The 20550-nt window shown below is 43.2% G+C and overlaps 1 protein-coding gene across 1 annotated transcript in view; it reads right to left on the bottom strand.

The window, feature by feature from the left end:
• Window positions 1-19765, bottom strand: part of MACC1 (MET transcriptional regulator MACC1) — a 43004-nt gene extending 23239 nt beyond the window's left edge. The window contains exon 1 of the mRNA XM_034759375.1: window positions 19652-19765. The gene's annotated coding sequence lies outside the window, so the exon portion shown is untranslated. The remainder of the gene's footprint in view (window positions 1-19651) is intronic.
• Between the last annotated feature and the right edge of the window lie 785 nt (window positions 19766-20550).

Below are 20550 nucleotides of genomic sequence, written 5' to 3' on the forward strand. Positions count from 1 at the left end.
AGGGTATAGTGATTTGAATTCCACATTTCCCCATCCCATCAATCCTACACAGCACCTACAGCTACTGCTCCCTACCTCAATAGCTACCACCAGATCCAACACTGGAAAAACATATTAGCTTGGTGTTCCTACATTAACTGTTTCACAGACGGCTATCTGAAGTTGAGATTTCTGATGGTAATGTATTGCCTCATTGGGAATAATGGGGCAATTCACACTTCTATGAAAGCTAGCATTTTAGGCTTTCGGCAGACGCAGGCAAATACCTCTGCATCAGTTCCACTGCTTAGCATTTAGGGGCTAGAGACTTAATTTATATTAAATGAAAGCTTAGATTCTGGAACACAGCTATGCAGCAACCTAAAAAAGTGTGGTTAATTGTCAATATTGCTTGGGGGGGGAAGGGCTTGGATAAAATGTTGAGGTGCACTTTTTTCTCAATGTAAAATAACCTAAATTGACATTCACATTGAATAGCAGTGTGAGTGAAGAACTGTATCCCTGCTATTTAGAGCCAATTAACAGGTAAATTAAAGTGGCTGGAATAGTCGTGTTTGCTTTTTTTTAATTAGCAGAATAGCAAACACCACAAGTTTATCACTGATGCTCCCAGAAAGCCATTTATTAAACATCACCAAAACAGCCTGAAATCATTGAAAATAGACACGAACCAAGGTGTGACTCTCCTTGGCTTGTATGTGAGCCTTCCTCATAAGTTTCAACAGGAGGCATAACAAGCCTCGCTGTGTTTTAGATGGGTAGATGAGTCTTCTTCTCTTAGTGAGAATTGCCTCCCTTCCCCATAACCAAACCAAGCAAACTTCTACCCACCAAGATCCCATTCCTATAAGGAAAGTTAGCCTTCGGATTCGGGGAAAGTTCAGAGACATGATTCTGTGGGTCACCCCCTCACATTTAAGATTCATTTTCGTAAGAGGGGGTGCTGCAATGCTGTAGTGAAGTGCTCAGATACTGTTGTGATGTGCTGTAGACAAATGTAAAGAAACAGACCTCTGCTGCTTTGTGCAAGAGAAGTGGAATCCTGGTGCTTGTCCTAAGGTCCCTGAACATGAAAAACAAACGTATCCACAGGATAATTCTCCAGACAAGCTGGAGGAATGGAGGCTGCGAGGATCTCCGCCAATGGAGGGTTTCGTGTGAATTCTAGTCAATGTTAGCAATTGTGTGGAAGTGTTAACTGCTTGGCACAGTACCCCTGAGAGGCAGGTAAGTATTGTTCCCATTTTAAAGATGGGGAAACATAGGTAGAAAGGTTAAATAAATAGACTAAAGCCACAAAGGGAGTCAGGATTAGAGTGCGGGAGTCCATTCCTATGTTACTCACTTAGTCCACTAGCCCACACTGATTCTCACAACTGTAAGCTGTACCCTGAGGCCATATTAGCTGTTCAGGAGAGAGGCTAGTTCACCTGCAAGCAACCAGTGGATAGGGAGCCTGAGGCAGCCCTAGTGCCATCAGCTCAGCTTGGACAGTACCACCCTTCCCAACTGTGATCCGCACTCTTCCCAGAAAGAGACTCATGCTGGTGCCAAAGGCTAGCCCTGGATGGCTCTCAATGGGTCTGTGGTCTTAAAACAAAAAATAGTGACACAATATCAGCAGTAGTGACTGATGCCCTCAAGGCTGACGTTTCAAAGAAAAGAGCTAGAGGCTTTTTTTAAAAAAACTGAAAGATGCGATTATCCTCTATATTTATAGGTCCCCAAAATCAAGAGGGAAGCTATGACGATAGGCTTCCTGTATCGCACAGGCTGGATTTTGGCAGGAGAAACTATACAATTCCCTATCACTCATCAATTCGCCTGGTGTGATTTACAAAAGCCCCCAAAGGGTAAGACGATAATGTTTTCCAAAGACAAACTGGGGTTGAGCAGTAAACTAATCCTTCACAGGGGATTGACATTTATGCACGCCACTGAGCTGCATGATCATAAACATAATTACCTTTGTAATTTAACTGCTCATATCAGACCAAAAAATCGTGACTATTTCAACATTAAAACATTCCTGCCAGCCCAGCGCTGCACGAATAGCAATCATCTTAAAGAATTACACTTCCCGTGTGTCATTGCCAGGACAGCACTTGGAGTGGTGGAGAAGGTGACACAGAATTCATTTCTATACACAGGGCACTGTTTCAGTCACTCACTGCCCATTTCAGGCAATTTTAATTTAAAACACTAAAGATAATGCAACTTAGTGCACTTTTAGAGCTGGGTTTTAACCCTTGCATTACTACTATGATTTGTATACATCTTTATTAAAGTTGGATGCATTGCACACTTGTGCAGCATGCCGTGCTACCATACAGCTGCCACAGCCAAGGATTGGGCCTAAAGTGCAATAGTTTTCATGATGGGACATAGCCTTGAGCTTTCAGCATGGTGGATACCAGACATGCCACAGAACTGACATGTCAGCTGTCAAGTAGAGAGATGGTAGCCTGATGTAGGAAGATATTGCAGCTATGCACACCTGACACACATAGACATATAATGCAGTGTAAATCCTGGCACAAATCCACCCCTGGTGTAATGCCATGTGCTTAGGAATGTGATAGGTCTCAACCATGCTTTTTTCACCTGATTGTGCACTGGTGGCATCTCAGGCTTGCTAAACGGAGGGACAGGACAAGCAGTCAGGGTAATTGACTGCTCCTCCGGTGTGATTGCTCAGGAAAGAACAGCAGGACTCACATTTAGGTGACTGTGAATTCCTTCTGTCCCTTGTGCCTCTATACCAGATGAGGAATATTTCCCAGGAAGAAAGAGGACCAGTGAACTCTGAGGATGTGTAGTGCCCTGTACCTCAGTCTGGTGTTGGTCTTCTACTCAAATGTGGAGTTAAATCACTGGCTGGATTAGGTCTGGCAGCTCTGAAGATGTGTCAGTCAGGCTCCCAAGAGGCTGACACTGAATAAACAAGCCAAGACAAAATCACAGTTGAATGTGGGGAGGAAGAAAAATGTGCCCCAGGCAAGCACTCCTTCAATCTCTTCTGGAAAATCTGATGGACTGTGGGGAGGTGATACTTGAGAAGGCACATTTGTGGGAAGGAAGAACACCCAACATGCAATCACATGTCATCAGTCAAAAAATCATCTTTGATAGGAGTGTAGTCCCCTTAAATATGGGAGGGGAATTCAAGCTTTTGGCACATAAAATCCTCTGGCCCACACCTGATGTCAGTTTAAAGAGGTGATGCCCCTAATTGTAGAAGAAAACAATGTGGTATAATTCCCCAATGCACCATGTGATGTGTGTCACTATAATAGTACACTGAGTACTTGATGGACTCAGGGGAGAAGTCACAGTGCACATTATTGTATGTGACTGATAGTGATAGTATTTTCCAGGAAAGAATAATGGCTGTTTGTGTGTGTAGATCTGTTTCAGCTGAAGACCTTGTTTAATAGTCCTTTTCTCACTGATATTTTGGAAGTACAGACTCTGCACAGTATCAAAATGAGAACTCTTATCCCTGTGACACTTTCGGGGGTAAAACTGTACAAATCAAGCATTTTGTTTATTCCCCTAAATGTCAATTATACTGATGCCTGATGCTTGGTTGTGTCTTTTCTCTGATAATGAGACTTGGCTTCCTTTGGAAGATCTGCCTACATGTTGTTAATAAAAGGTTATCCATTTGTTTTGATCGGTTATCCATTTGTTTTGCTATTAGAAAAATTAAACTTCACAAGTTAAAAGTCATTATTTTTGACACACTTTGCTGAAAATGCAGTTGAGGAGGAGGGAAATAAAAAATGGAATTCTTAGTGGCAAAGCTAGGCGAGGAGAGAAAGCAAATGCAATATCCATGTTATTTTTCTATAAACCAAAACCAGAGCCGTCATTATATAGCAGTAAAAAGCAACAGAGGGTCCTGTGGCACCTTTAAGACTAATAGAAGTATTGGGAGCATAAGCTTTCGTGGGTAAGAACCTCACTTCTTCAGATGCATTATATAGCAGTGTTTTCTTCATGTAGCAATTATACAAGCTTTAGACAAGCGAAGATCTGCTTCTCTCTGTCATACAGGATTCATGTTAAATGGCCAATTTCTCTCTTAATGAAGAGCATGTGAAATCTCTGAATCCTGCTTTTAACTACTTACTACCAGAAGCACTGCTCACAACTTTGGTCTGTTCCTACTAAATTAAGGTGACGACTGGCTCTCTGCTTCTCATTAAAACCCTGCTTTTTTAGCGCTTATTCACAGGAATAGGAATTACATTAGATCAGACCAGCAAGCCACCCAGTCACAGTGTTCTATCTCTCATCACAGCCAGTACCGAATATTTCAGCGGAAAGGCAAAAAATCCTGCTGTGCCAATTAGGGACACACCTGCCCAAATGGGAAGTTTCTCCTTAAGCCTGTCTTTTAGTGGTAGTTTTATATCCTGAGATACGAAGGGCTCATAGCCCTTATTATATTTTAAAAATATCTTCCCTAATCTAATTGTGGATGTTCTCATTCTCCGTATGAGAACCTCCAGTCCTGTTTTGAATCTAAGACCTTGGCCTTAATGGTATCTAGCAGTAAGGAGTTCCATGGGGGTGAATTGTTTTGGTTTTCAAAAAATATATAGTGCATTTTTTAGTGTTGTTGCCTTCCTGTTTCATTGACTCTTGTTCTAGCATGATGAAGAGAGAGAATTGGCAGCACCTGACTTATCTTCTCCATACCATTCATCATTCTGTACAGCTCTTCATATCCCACCTTATCTAATTTTATGCAGCAGTTATGAAGGGGCTATAATGGGGGAGCATTAAATGGGGACAGCAATGGAGGGATATTCCTGGCACTACATCCCCAATTTTCCCCTTCCCTCGCATCCCTGTGCTCTACCTACCCTCATACCCCCAATATTCCTGCACCCCAATGTCCTCATGAAGTGGGGAGGAGGGTTATCTGTGCCCTCCAGTGAAACCACTTAGCACTGGGACCCAGTAACACCCCTTCCTCTGGATGATGTCTCACATCAAAGCTAGCAGTGCTGGTATGACAAGCCTCCTGTGGCTCATATGATGAGGTGCTTGGGGAAGCTTGTCATGCTTGCATGACAGGTCTGGCTGTGTAGCGCCAGAAACAGCATGAGTGACGTGCCTTCCCCCTCTTCAAGCTGTTGTTATGCCCCTGACTTTACCCATGATTGGCCCAGTCCACTCACCTTCCTGAGCGCCCCCACTCCCACGCCATGCAGAGATCACTCTATTCCTAACAACCCTAGCCCCCCACATGCTGCTACACATCCCTACTGATGTCCTAACCCCATTCTTCCCCTGCTTCCCTGCTGCCAAATCTTCCTCCCTGGGCTCTATTGAGCCCCTCTAGTGAGTTCAGGAGGCTATGGGAGAACAGAAGTAGCTGACAGAGCAGCAGTTGTTCAGCTGTGACACCTGCTGGCAACCATTGCATGCAGCAGCAGATCCCTGCCTGAGCAAGGAAGCTCCACCTCCCTCCTCCTTCCCAGCTTCTTTCGGTGTCACCAACCTGGGAGGAAGTTCTGGTTCTCTTTTTCCCCAGCCAATTCGTGTGCAGCCGGCTTTGGAGAAGTAAGGAGAGGCAGGGCCTCCAGGGTCCTTGTAACCCCCTTTCTTTCTTCCTTTTTTCACACACAGTGAAAGTAAGAGAGCAGTTGCATGCTGGAGAGGAGGCAATACCGTGAGGGAGGAAGCAGACGGAACCAGTGAAGTGGTAGAGTGAGATGGATTTCACTCATTCATTTCACCCACACAGTAAAAAAAAAAAATAATAATAATAATAATAATAATAAAAGGAATATTATGGTGGCAGCAAAATAGCCTCCTTTTGTGTATAAAATGAGTCAGTTCAATTGGGAGGAAGCGAATTCCCAATGAATCATCTGGCTGACCATCCCCACACTCCTAAAACTGACATAGTGCATAGTGATGTGACTTCACTGAACAGGAGTCTGAGAAGTTTGGGGTGGGCCAAAAATGTTAGTAAGCTCCCCCCAAACTGGTGTGTGAATCAGCATTTCAAATAACAGGAGGTCAGACTAGATGATCCCTTCTGGCCTTAGACTCTCTGAATAACCATGCAGTGAATTCTCAGGAGCCAGGTTCAGCATGTATGGCTTATAACCCTTGATTCAAAATATGTGCCCGGTTTTCCACTTCATTCATTCTGTGTCAGAAAGCTTTACTATTTTTCATCATGACTGAAATTACTGCCTCCCAAGCAGAAGATGAGGGCTGCAGATCAGTAACTCTTAAGCGTAGTCACTGGATTTTTAGTATCTGTTCTCCAGCTTTTTATCAACTGTAGACAGTCCTGCACTATATCAAGACATTTACACAGTAAATCCATCTTCACAGATATAGCAGTCTCCTGAAAACCAGGAACCAAAATTGCTGGTGCCTCATCCTTCAAGAAATTCGGTGCCTCTTGCAAGAAGTAGGCATTGAAGGTGCTCAGTACCCTGCAGGATTAGGTCTTTGAAGAGGATGCAGCACCTTGGCTGGACTAGTTTATTGTTACACCATAAGTACCAGTGTAGCACATCCTGAAGTATCCCAAAACACTCTGCAGGTAGGTAACCCAGCACAGAGACACAGCCACCTCTAGGGTGAAATGCAGCAGCTACTTAAGCTCAGTATGATGGTTAATCCCCACCCCCATCCAAAAAAACAATGTTGGGAAGAGCTGGTTGGGAACTCAAAATTCTGTTCTGTGGGAGATTCCAACAGTTGAGGTGGGAGAGTGAGGGCAATTGTTCCAAGTCAGAATGAAAAGCTAAAATTTTGAAATATCCCAAGAAACAAACCTTCTGAACATTTTGTTATTTGGAACCATTGAAATGCTTCATTTCAGTTTGTTTAAACCTTTATATTAAATATTAATTATATAGATATTAAATATAATATATACAAATAATAAAAATTAATATTTTGATATAAAATGAATCTAAACAACATCCAAACAAAACAGTTGTTTTCAACCAAAAACTGTTCCACTGAAAATGTTTCTGACCAACGTTAGTGTCAGGAGTCCTCTGTTGTATCCCTGACTTTGCCACAGACTATGTGTGTGTAAAAGGGTTGGCTACCTCTCATATACACCCCCTCTTGTGGCCAGTGGTGGTTCTGCAGCACATTGCCTCAGTTTCCTCTCTTGGTTTATTAAAAAAAGAGCACACAAAAAGCTTTCACAACTCCCATAACAGCCCTTCTTGGGGTCTGATTTTATTAAAACAAAGAGAGAGTCTTCCATATATAGACATAAATTGGAAGCCACTCCTTCCTTAGGTACTGTCTCCTCCTGTTCTCTGAGCAGCTGGAGAAGATGCAAGGCCTGCTCTGCCTTCTTCCCAAAAGGAAAACAACAAACGTTCAGCTGCATCTTCCCCGCCACAATTCCCTTTCTTGGGGACCTCTGCAGGAGACTCTCCCTGCAGCTTCATTCAGCAGTTCCACCCCTTTTGACTATCTACTGGCATCTGCTTTTGTATCCCCTCAGGGGCCTGGTTTAGTCACATGACTTCCTATCACATGACTTGCTTCTTTCTCTCCAGTCCACCTGGGGAGGTAAATCAGCTGCATCACAGGTGGGCTGACTTATCTCCCTTTGGAAGGGCCAGACACCCTGTAACAGTTCCTTATCATGGATAAGTTACTTACAATGGGCATGTCTTTACTACCTTGCAGGGGAGTTATGAAGCTAAACTGATGGATATTTGTAAATCATAAGATCCTTCTGTAGATGGAGAATAGACGAGCTATTACTATATAACAGTACACACAAACATTACACAACTCTTTAAGATGAGTAGTGAAGAAGAATACTGTCACAATGAAATTTCAGGCAGAATGTAGTTACTCCAGCTGAAGGCTAGGCAGGACTCTTACTCTGGAAGCATCATGGGTTTTCCTTGGAGGTCTCTCATCCAAGTATTGACCAGGCTTCAACTAGCTTAAAGTGTTAAAGCTATTAAGATCACATGTCTATAGGCCATATAGATGCTTCAATTCAGTGAAAGAAACTTAGCTCTGCCCATAAAAGGTTGAGGATGTAATGTTCTGAGTTATAACTTGATTTAATATTTTATGTCACCATGTTATAACTAGGCCACTGACTTCAGAAGCATGGAGCATTACTAAGCAAGCCATCAGTGACACCATGTAAAAATATCTTTGTCCTTATTTAGTGGAAACACAAAAGCTAACTAATAATGCTTTCAGCTAATCTAGACTAGAAATATCTTTGCAAAGCTATTTTACATTGCAGTTATTCCCACTTATATACACAGTATCTTGCCAAAAAGATTAACTGTTGAATTTGTTTTAACATGAAAATGCAGAATTAGATACGAGGTCAGATTCTGTTCTGTCACAGTGGTGCAAATTCACATTAACTCCATTGCCGTTAGCGGAGACTCACCTGTGGTAAATGAGAGCAGAACTTGTCTCTGTTTCTTTCAGTATTCGGTACACTGAATCAACCCTGTCCATGCAGACAGATTACCTTTTTATCTCAATGGTATTTAGAGATCAGTACAAAATCTCTAAGGCTTACATTCTACCCTATGCCTGAATTACCTGCAAATGGGGAAAGTGAGAGTTTTCATGGATTCTGAGGCCAGAAGGCATTGCTGTGATCATCTAGTCTGACCTCCTGTAGAACACAGGCCATAGAACTTCCCCTAAATAATTCCTAGAGCAGATCTTCCAGATAAAACATCCAATCTTGATTTTAAAATTGTCAGCGATGGAGAATCCACCACGACCTTTCATAAATTGTTCCAGTGGTTAATTACTCTGACTGTTAAAAATGTACACCCATTTCCAGTCTGAATTTTTCTAGATTCAAATTCCAGGTATTGGAATGTGTTATACCTTTCTCTACTAGAATGAAGAGGCTGTTATTAAATATTTGTTCCCCATCTGGATACTTATAGACTGTAATAAAGTCAGCCGTTAACCTTTTCTTTGTTAAACCTAATAGATTGAGATATTTGAGTCTATCACTAGAAGGCATATTTTCTAATCCTTTAATCATTCTCATGACTCATCCCTGAACTCTCTCCAATTTATCCACCTACTCTGTTTTCTCCAAATCATGGGAGGGATATGATTGCCAAATGAATCGGCAAAAGGTTCAGTCTTCTAAGCCTGCTGATGTCCTAAGATCTGCATGAATCTTGAGAAACTGAGGAACTCCAGAGCCTTCGGCATGGATCCTCACCACTCTGCACTGCTTCCCAGCTGCCTTACTTGCCTGGCTCATTCAGGAGCTGTGCTTCCATGAAGGCCCAACCAGCAGTTGCCTCTGACACATTCCTTCATGATGAGGGTTCACACATTAGAGGAGACACCACATTGTGGAGGGTATAGAGTTGGCCTGTAATGGGGGACAATGCTGTACAGAATAATATCCCTGCAGTCCAGACCTCTCCACCCTTGGTTCACCCCACTCTCAACCACAAATCCTTAACTCCATAGATGGGGATTTGCAAAGGTATTCTCATGGGCTGAGGGAAAACATTGAGCATAATATGAAGGTGGGCATTTCCTCCTCCCACTTTCACCCTGCTCCCTCTGATCCACCCAGTTTTGTCCCTTCCACTCTTGAAAATGAAGAGGCTCATTGGGCCCTAAAGCAGAAACCTGGATAAAGTGACATTTTCTTTGTTTTCCTATCCAACCAACAAAATACCAGCTTCAGTCTGGATTCAGATTTGTTTAAAGGCCTTCAAAGCTTGGATTGAGATCCCTTCCCCAAAGCTCCATGGGTTTCAGACCTAGGATTCCAATTCAGGTGTGTCTCCAATATCATCTAGTGTAATATTCCTTCTACTAATTTCTTAATTCACACTAATGCACCAAAATTCACATTACTGGGATTTGAGAGAAAAATCAAAGGACAATTGCCTATATAATAATGGGATCAAATACTAAACCATATTGACTCCTATTCCATCAGCAGGACTGAATTCAACACTAAATATGATTTTATTGATAGATTTTTAAATCTAAACAAAACTCTAATAATCTTCATCTTTCCTCCAGTAGAACTCAGGCCCTAGAATTTCACCCACTAATTCCTCAATCAAAGTTGAACTAAAGCATACCTTGTAGAAAGACATCCATTCTTGATCTGTAGACATTAAGCAATGTTATTTTTTATTTGTAATGAGGTATTGTCCACAAAAACCAATCAGGATTAATTTTTTGTTATGTATTTGTATTGCAAGTGTCCCAAATGAAAGAGGAACCCCACCGTGTTTGGTGCTGTACAGTCCAGGACCCAAAGAGCTAACAATCTAAATAGATAAAGAGTGGGAGAAGGGATTATTATCCCTATTTTACAGATGAGAAACTGAAGCACAGATTAATAGCCTCATTTCAAAAGGGCTCTGCTCCCATTTAGACACCTGTCACAGGTTGGCTGGCCCTTAAAGGGCCCATCCCCACACACTCCCAAAGCTAATCCTGACTGGCAGGAGATCAGGTGGCTGAACTTAATTATTAGATGCAGCTGGGGAAAAGAAGGGGCTTGTCTCATAAAGAGCTGGGTGAGCTCAGTGGGAGAGAGGAGATGAGGTGGGATGTGGTCTCTCTTTGGAAGCAGGCTGAGATGAGGCAAGGAGAGAATAGGTTACTTCCAGGATGAGCTGGGAGCCTGAATGGAAGCAGGAAGCCTGAGGAGTAGCTTTGTGGCTGAAGCCCTGAGTGAGCAGAGAAGTGTGCTAGGCCCTGGACAATGGGGTTGTTTGAGGCTCAGGATCCTGGGAGTAGGCATGGAGATGAACTCTAGCAGTCAAGGCATGCTTGTGAGGAAGACGCAGCCTGCTTAGCCCAGCTGGGCTGAAGATTCAGTTGTTTTGAGTATTTCTGTTGGACTTTGATAAAGGACTCCATGGCTCTGGAAGGGGCAGGACTTTATAATGTGGTCTATCTGGAGGGCCAGAACACTCCTATGTCTAGAGTGGGCTGAAGGACAATGGTGGGGGAATCAGAGGCAAAAGTTGCTGCAGTGCCCCAGCCAGCCAGTAGGGAGTGTGTTGGGGTAGCCATTCTGCTACAGCCACTAAACTGAGAAGAAGGGAAGTAAGTGGATGCTGAGCATTATAAAAATCTGACCCCAAATGATGTGTTCAAGACCACTCAAGAAATCTGTGGCTGAGTTAAGAATTGAGCGCAGCTCTCTTGAGTCCAAGCCCAGTACTTTAACCTCAAAAACAACATTCCTACCAGGATTAGGGCCTCATTGGGTCCTGTACAAACACAAACAAAAGGTACATCTACACAGCACTGAGCTACTAAGAGTTAATTGAGGGGGTACACGCAGCTGATCTTGACAGATGTTTCCTGTCTAGAGAGAAAGGCAAGACCCTATTCTGCACCTTCTCCCAACCCGTCACCCCCAAGTCCTACCAATGTGCTGTGGAAGAAAATTCCTTTTCATCCATGCAGATTGCAGACTCACTGGGGCAAGGACTGTGTCTTAGGGTGTACCTACATGGAAACGGAGAGATGTAATTCCCAGCTCTGGGAGATGTACATGCCCCAACTCTACTTGAGCTAGCATGCTAATAATAGCACTGTGCCTACTGCAGTCTGGGAGGTGTCTTGGACTAGCTGTCCCACTACAATCCCGCCTCACACCCAGGGTACGTACTCAGATGGCTAGCTTAAGCCACCACCTTCACTGCCATGGGCACAATGCTACATTTAGCATGCTAGCTTGAGCAAAGCTAGCATGTACGTCTACCAGAGCAGGCAATTACCTGCAGGCTAAACTTAAGTCTACTGCATCAGTTGGAAACTCAAAACAATATTGTTTTGTAATAGAACCAGCCTTTTGCTACATCAACAACTCCCCCTGCCTTAGCACAGGCTTTGCCAAAAAATAAATAGAAGCAAACACACGTGCACTTGACTAATGGATCAACGAAAATGCTACTTCCCAGGTGGTTATCATTGGGAAACTTTTTTTTTAAATGACTTCTTTTTTTTAAACCTGGAAGTGCCTTTCAAATTCTCATATGATTCATGTCTAGGTGAGCTGTTACATATTACATCCAATGGAGAATATAATCCAGCGTATTTGTACTATCACTCATAATACTGCTAATCAATCTTTTAAAAATTCAAAATATTTTCAGTGCAAGTTAGCAAACAAAATCCAGTTTGTAAAACACTTTGAGTATTAATGATTAAAAATAAAATAAGATGGACAGTTTTTTAAAAGCAAACCTACAATCATGTTGCTTTGTATCATGCATATCAATTGTATGGCACCTAAATTCTGCAGTGACCGGCATTCTGTAAGAAGATAGCCAATGCTACTTGAATAGAGCAGGACTCAATAGATACAATATGTGCTTGAAAACATTAGCAGGAGCTTAGGGAAGGGATTTGGAGTGACAAATCAATCAAGATGGTGGATCTGTGCATTTATGCATTGTCTTGGATAAAGAATTCAGCTTAAACCTGCTGATTATTTGTTTGCTTCAGGCAAAACGCAGCATACAGAAAAGAAACCTGTACTAAAGAGAATTTCTTGTGGCTTGTAAACAGCGTATTTGATAACAGGATATAGAACTTCCCTATCAAAGAGGTTGGTTCAGCCATAAATCGGTTGTCATTATGTGGGTCTCCTTTGCTTTGTAGTTATGTGCTGCTATTAATTCATGTGCAAAACTCCCTTTGAAATGAATGATTGATTTTAAGGTGTGGCCAATGGAATCTAAATCTGATTCAAAAGTTTACTCTTTAAGAAAAGAGTGCCTCCCGTTGGCATGAATGCTGAGTTTAGCATTCCCTACTACCCTGTCTCAATCACAGGACCTGTGGCTTCATTGGGAATCATAGATAGTAACTACTACTCTTCGTCAGGCTCTTCTGCCTGAATTTAGCCAGCAGCCATACCAGAGCTCATTTAAAGGTGCAGGCAACCCTCAACTGCCCAAAAGAACCTGGAAACACCCTCAACGAAAGCATAATTGTCCCACTGCAGGAGGCTAGGTGGTATTTTTTTAAATAGATTAAAATCTGAGCTTGTTTCCTATTATGTGGCTGTAAAGCTCTTCTATTAGAATAACTGTGTGAGTGGACTGGACATCTTGGGAAATTGGAAATGAGGTTTTCACATCTGTCTGGCTGCCTTGACTTCAGTTTCAATGTGATGGCTATTTGAGACCGCTAACTCATTTCTAACAGGTCACCAATCCAGGTCAGGAGTCTACATTAAAAAAACAGACTCAATAATCTCAGTAGGGAGGAGGAGGATTGACTGAGCATAGAGACTAAACCTGTTCTCCTTCAGATCACTGAACTTTCATCCCTGGATGACGTAGGGCAGCTTGTGCCATCTGAACTGTACCAGTTCTGTGAATAAAATAGAGGATTCTAGACTCCAAGCCTTGTCCAACAACTGCCTTTAGAGAAAAACTATTAAATTGGGACTAATGGATCTTTGGGTATAGGTGCACGTATTGTGATGAGTTCATCCACCCTGCTCCTCTCTCGTGCTCAGATGTTTAGTGTTGGAGGAGATCATGTTTAAAAAAAAAAGCGCTCCTTGACAATTTTTCTCTAAATTATTAGTCCATGGGTGAAACTGTTTCCCCTTAATTATATAATCTTGTGCATACTTCAGTGCTGCGGATGCTGGAATGTTTATATAAATGTATTGCCCTTGAAAAATATCCAAAGGTTTGGTATTGGGAGAGTCAGGGGGGTTGTCACTAGGACATAGAGCTTGTCACTGGTAGAAAGAGGGTTGATTCTAGCCCATATCAATAGTGACCCAAAGTTGTATTAATAATATGGTAATGCTAATAATTTGCATGTGTATATAGTGCTTTTCCAAGTGTTAAATGATAAAGCTGTTGTGAGAGCTGTTCTCTGGTCTATGAAATAAGTTGGTTGCCTCAACACAGTTCCTAGTGGACAGGCACTGTTGTTTACAGTGTGAGCTAACAGGTAATAGACAAATTTAACTAAAAATGGTCTGCTCTTATTCGGAGTTTTAGGCAAACCAAGGCAGCATAGATAATGTATCTTTGTAAGTACTTACTAGACTTCTATCACTGAAGTACCTGAGTCCCTCACAAACATTAATGAATTCACCATCGTCTTCCCTTTGAGGCAGGGAAGTGTTATATGCCCATGTACTCCCCAGGTCTGAGGCATGCAGAGATTAAATACCTTGCCCAGAGTCACGCAGGAAGTTTGTGGCAGAGCCAGGGATTGACCCAAAATCTCCTAAGTCCATCTCCAATTTACCCCTGCTCTGAGGATAAAATGGGGATGATAGCATTTCCCTCCCTCACAGTGCTGTTGTGAGGATAAATACATTAAAGCTTGTGAGGTGTTTGGATACCTCAATAGCGAGGGGCACATAAGAACTAAAAAAAGGTTCAATATTTTAAAACCTGTAAAATGAAACTGAAGAACACACAAATGAAGTAGCAGGTCACTGTAAAATGAATATTAAGAAGGCAAGAGGAATTCTCAATTATGGATAGGCAAAAACTCAGTTTTTTAAGTACAACAAGCTTTAAGCACCTCTTAGACCACCAGAGAGTAGGGAACAATCAGTGAAGATATGGAGGCTACAGAGGATGTGAATTATTTCTTTTCATCAATCTTCACTATACAGGATGGCTGAGAAATCCTCGGTGGTGCAAGGAGTAGTTGAACAGTGGTGTAACTACAATGGTGTAAGTAGTGCAGTCATGCCAGAGACCATGAGGTTATTGGGGGTCCTACCAGAGGGGCTGCCAGGAAGTGCGTGGCTCACTGGTCTGCGAGGGCAGGGGGAGGCTGGGAATGGGGCCCCCCCTCCAGCCAGGGCCACTCTGCTGGCAAGGATGCACAGAGACTGCATGTGGGGGATCACAGCAATGGGGGATGAGCAGGGATGGGAGGCAACCTGGACACGGGGGCATCCATAGAGATGGAGCACAAGGTAAAAGTATCAGCTGCTTTGCATGAGGAGGGGGAGGGTTGGCAGAGGGGGAATTTGAGGGGGCTAAATTAGAGCTGGGTGATTGCAGGGGTTGGAGCAGAACTGGGTAGAGTTGGGGATCTGGATCGGAGCTGTTGAGGGTGGGGGAAGGGAGTTGGAGTGGAGCTTGGTGGAGGTTTGGTCCAGAGCTGTGGGAATAGGGATGGAAGCAGAGCTGGAGGGGATCGACAGGGAACTGGGGGAGGGTTTGCGGGGGGCCTGAAACAGGGCTGAGTGGGGTGGATCAGGGCAATAATGGAGCAGGAGGGGAGTTAAAAGAGCCTGGAGAGGTGATTAGACTGGGGCTGGAGAAGATGAAGGTTGGACAGAAGGGACTAGAGAGGGGGTTAAGGAGAGCTGGGGCAGCTAGAGCAGAGGACGAAGGGAGGAGCAGGGGGAGCTGGTGGGAAGCTATGTGGGAGCAGGTGAATGGGAGGGCTGGATTGGGACTATGTGGTAGCTAGGCATGACCTGGGGTCAGGAGGAGCAGAGAGAGGGTTTGATTAGGGCTAGAGAAGAGCTAGGCAGAAACTAGGGGGTTGGCGGTTGGATTGGGGCTATGTGGAAGCTAGAGGGTGGTAGATTTTAGAATCAGGAAGAGGGCCTGTTCTTGGCCCTGTTTATGCCACTGGAGTTAAAGCTGCCCTAAATGGGGTAGCTGAAAATGTCTCACCCTAAGATTCCCCAATAATAGGCCTATGTCTACACTGTAATTAACCCTGGGACCCTGCGAGGTGGGAGGGTCCTATAGCTCAGGCTGCAGCCAGAGCCTGAATGCCTACACCCCAATTAGCCCCACAACCTGAGCCCGAGCCAGCTGGCATGGACCCACTGCGGGTGTCTAATTGCAGTGTAGACATACCCTTAGGCTAGCATAGAGCCAGCACAGTCAACTATGTCATCCATCCCAATATACAGGGAAAGAGAGGCTGAGGCTGAACATGCTATGTTCAGGCAGTCCCAGCCAGCAAAACAGATCCTTTGGAGACATTGCATGCTGGTGCAGCTTGGAGCAGCCCCAAGTCTGCTCCCACTTGTGCCAGGGGCTGGTCCAGACCTCAGTTCCTCCTAGAATCTTGGATGTCAGAGGTGGTGGACCTGTTCCAGTTCACCTGAGAATTCAGCCCCTTTTGTTTTAAGGGGATCTTATAGTGGAGTGATATTTTGGGGGAAACTCCTGACATTTAATGATTCTGGGCCCTGTTTTATCTTAAGAAATTCTATTTACAGTAGAGTACCCCAGCAACTGGGCTTCTTACTCAATTTATCTACATCTATTCATAATGTACATATACTTGTAAACTCTGAAAGAGGAGGAGAGAAGTGAGATGTATATCTTGTATAAAGGGGGTCAAATGGGGTGTCTAGGACAAGGTTATGGTTTACTGGTTATGATTATGCTGTCTATATGTATGTATCAGTTTTGTAGTTGAAGTTATGAATATTGGCTCTATACTGTCTGTATGGCAAACTTATGCTATGCTTCTGGGTGACATCCCAGACAAGCTGAGATTAGCTCTGCCTAGCCTGCTTGATGGCCCATTAAGGACCATCAGCTATACAATGGACCCATTGAGAGAAGGCAGATACGCCTTGTACCTCAGCAAAGTATGCAGGGACTGGCCCATGTGACTCCAGACTCCATTTTGCTGTAATTTTCCACAGTAAGAACAAAGAGGTAATCTTACACCTGGAAAAGACTATATAAGGCTGATGCCTGATCTCCATCTTGTCTTCAATCCTGCTTCTTACCTCTGGAGGAACTTTGCTACAAACTGAAGCTCTGAACAAAGGACTGAATGACCCATCTCAGCTGGGGATGTATTCCAAAGACTTAATTTGAACCTGCAGTTTATTCCATCGTTGCTGCAAGCCTGAACCAAGAACTTTGCCATCACTGTATGTAATTGATTCCATTTAACCAATTCTAACTCTCATCTCTATCTTTTTCCTTTTATGAATAAACCTTTAGATTTTAGATTCTAAAGGATTGGCAGTAGCGTGATTTGTGGGTAAGGTCTGACTTGTACATTGACCTGGGTCTGGGGCTTGGTCCTTTGGGATCAGGAGAACCTTNGTCTGACTTGTACATTGACCTGGGTCTGGGGCTTGGTCCTTTGGGATCAGGAGAACCTTTTTCTTTTACTGGGGTATTGGTTTTTATAACCATTTGTCCCCATAACGTGTGGCACTGGTGGTAATACTGGAAAACTGAAGTGTCTAAGGAAATTGCTTGTGAGACTTGCGGTTAGCCAGTGGGGTGAGACCAAAGTCTTAGTCTGGCTGGTTTGGTTTGCCTTAGAGGTGGAAAAACCCCAGCCTTGGGCTGTAACTGCCGTATTTGAGCAATTTGTCCTGAGTTGGCACTCTCAGTTGGGTTCCGCCAGAACCGCATTGTCACAGGGGGTTTCCATATCAGGAGATATTTTAAAGAGACATTGCACACAGTTCCTCATGACTAAGGCTACAATTTTGTCATGGATGTTTTTAATAAAAGTCATGGACAGATCCCGGGCAATAAACAAAAATTAACAGAAGCCATGACCTGTCCTGACTTTTACTAAAAACATCCATGACAAAATGGGGAGGAAGGAGGGTCCAGCACCCTGCCCCCCAGCATGCAAAGGCAGGGAGCTGCAGCCCCCTGCTCCTACCCAGTGGCTGGGAGGGACACCTGACCACAGGGCTAGGAGCTGGGGTGGATCTCCGGCTGCTCTGCAGGGCTGGGAGCTCAGGGGTCCCCCACTGGAGCTGGGATCTGCGGGGTCTCCCACTGGGAGCTCCGGGGATCCCCCCAGCCCTGCAGAGTGGGAGCTGTCAAGCTGGGAGAGGGTATCCCCCATGCCCTGCAGGACTAGGAGCTGGGGGGGGAGGAGGTCCATGACTTCCGTGATCTCCATGATATACTTGTAGCCTTACTCATGACAGTAAGAGCTCCATGCATCTCAAGGGAAATATGCTCTGGGAGTGTGTGTGTGTGTGTGTGTGTGGGGAGGTTGTCTTTTTCCCTCCTCCCTCCATGTTTTCCATTATAGGAAATAGCTTGAATTCCTACTGGTGCTCCACAAGAACTCTGCTGATGGAAAATTCTCTGGAGAGCTGCTGACTAGGTGGACTGGCTGACTGCTCAGGCCTGATCAAGCGTCTTTTCAGTTAGTGACATCCATTTTTTGTTACTGGGTGAGCTCCTTATGTTTCCCCACCCTGTGGACCCTTGAAGTTCAAGGGTGGAGATTTGACCACAGAGATCAATGCAAGAATTTATACCAGGATGAGTCAATGTAGTACTTCTGGGAATTTGAACTACTACTTGGTGTGGAAAAAGAAGAGGAGATATGACAGAGAATTATACACAAGTGTGAATGGCAGAGGAAAAGTCAAACGCTCCCATTTATCTTTCCATTAATAAAGGACAATGGAACATTAAACTTTAAAAGACAACACATTTAAGTAGATAATAGGACTTTGAATCCAATATATAATTAGCCTCGTTAACACAGTGCCACAGCATATCATTGTGGTAAATAACCACAATGCCAGTGCCAGTCCATTTTTTTTAATGTTGCTCAGGGAAATAGTATTTTATACCCTAAAGCAAAATGATTACCAGCTCTTATCATCCCCATTAACTCCCCCCAATGCTTCCCCCCTGGTGTAGTGCTATGCAATTAGGTAGAGCATGAGAGTTTTACACCTTCCACAGGAGTATCTGGCACTGGCTGTTGTGAAGGACAAGATATCAGATCAGAATCAGACTATCTTCCTAAAATCCACTAAAGATAGGGTATTTAGTTCTAGAAATATTTGGGAGGCAAAGTGCATATTGCTGTTCAATATTTCATAATGAAAGCTGGTCAAAACAAAAACACAAATATTTCATATTTGATTTAGTATTTTTACCAAAATTCAAACTTTCAGATTTTGTTATTAATTTCCCCTCCCCCCCCCCAGTTTTTTGTTGAAATCAGAAACTTTGACCAGCTCTACTCATAATGTTTTAGTTATGCAAATATCCCTTCATTTTCTGTCAGTGTTTTCCTTTTTTACTCTTGAGGATATTTAGCTTTTAGATGTTTTTCCTTTCTTTAATGTTCATATCTATACATTTTCTTTACTGCCATCTTTTTGGCCTCTGAGATTATTATTTTTTTGTTTGTTTCTAATCAGTATGATTCTGGGATTCTTCAAACGTAATTGACTTGGATTTGTAACTAGGGGCTCTAAAACGGGGGAGGGGGTGGTTACGTGGGGGATTGCAAACTGTCAGCTCTGTGGGGCTGACAGCCCCGAGTCCCCTCCCCACCCCGTTTTTAATTTATGTGGGGGTTTACACTTAGAGGCTTGCTGTGTGAAAGCGGTCACCAGTACAAAAAGTTTGAAAACCACTTCTAATCCAAAGCCTGTTGAAGCCAACAGGAGTCTTTCCATTGACCATTAAAAGGCTAACAAATGAGTAATGACTTTACTCCATCGGATTCATGAAGGCCGAACAGCCTCCTATAACACATTGGTTTATGAAATTGCACCATCTTCCCCCAATATTTTCTAGGTTCTCAGTCTCTTCCCACCCTAATATCCAAGCACCTCACAACATTTAAAATAGAAATAACAATAACAAAGTTAATTTAAAAAAAAAAGCAAAACACTTACTGTTATAGAAACAAGCAGCAACTGCTTTCGTTCAGGTCCAAATTATGACATTGTTTGGGAGGTTTGCAATGTATAAAGTGTGTCCATTTCCGTGCTGGCTTTGAAGAATGTCACTACAACAGGGTTAGGTTAGCTGAACCGCACACACCTTGTGTCTCTCAGGGCTTGTGAGCAATGCCCTCTGGGACTTGCAGTCCTTCTTCTGCTGCTTAGCACCACCTGTTTAAACAGATTATGGGGACAGCAGAAACTACATTACCCATAATTGCTTTCAGTTTATTTCTGATTATACCTGAAACCAGGAGAGCAGGTCTGGCTGCTGGAGTTTCGCCTTAGGGAGGGAGAGAAAGAAGCAAGTGGGAAAGGGAAAGTAACATATGCTCAGTTTGTGCATTTGGAAGATGTTCTGTGCCATGCTGAAGATATATAGAGCTCTCTGGAAGGGGCAGATAAGGGGAGTGTTGGGATAAAGCTCTAGTGTTGAATTTAGAAACAATTAACTTCAAAGTAAATAATACAACATCCAAAATAGCACAAACCTGCATAACTGCTTCTGCCTCTATCTGTGCGAGAGACACACGCTCAGCTACTGAATGAGCTCAGCTAGGGGTGGCTCCAAAACCTTTAGTCATCAACTGAGGCGGAAATACAGAAATATATTCCAGGAAAGAGAACAGAGCCTTTCTGACCCCATGTTTCTTGACAAAACAGATGAAAAGATTCCAAGATTAAAAGTTCATGGAGTTTTCTTAATCATCGCAACAAATTAGTATATGAAGACTTTATTAGACGTGGAGATGAGGGAAATTTTTAAGTTGAAACTTTTTTTTGATAAAAATGCATATTTGGCAGTACTGCAACATTTAACGCGTTCATGTGAATGTCAGAATAAAATGTTT

The sequence above is a fragment of the Trachemys scripta genome, chromosome 2 (genome assembly GCF_013100865.1).
Source record: "Trachemys scripta elegans isolate TJP31775 chromosome 2, CAS_Tse_1.0, whole genome shotgun sequence".
Lineage (NCBI taxonomy): Eukaryota > Metazoa > Chordata > Testudines > Emydidae > Trachemys > Trachemys scripta.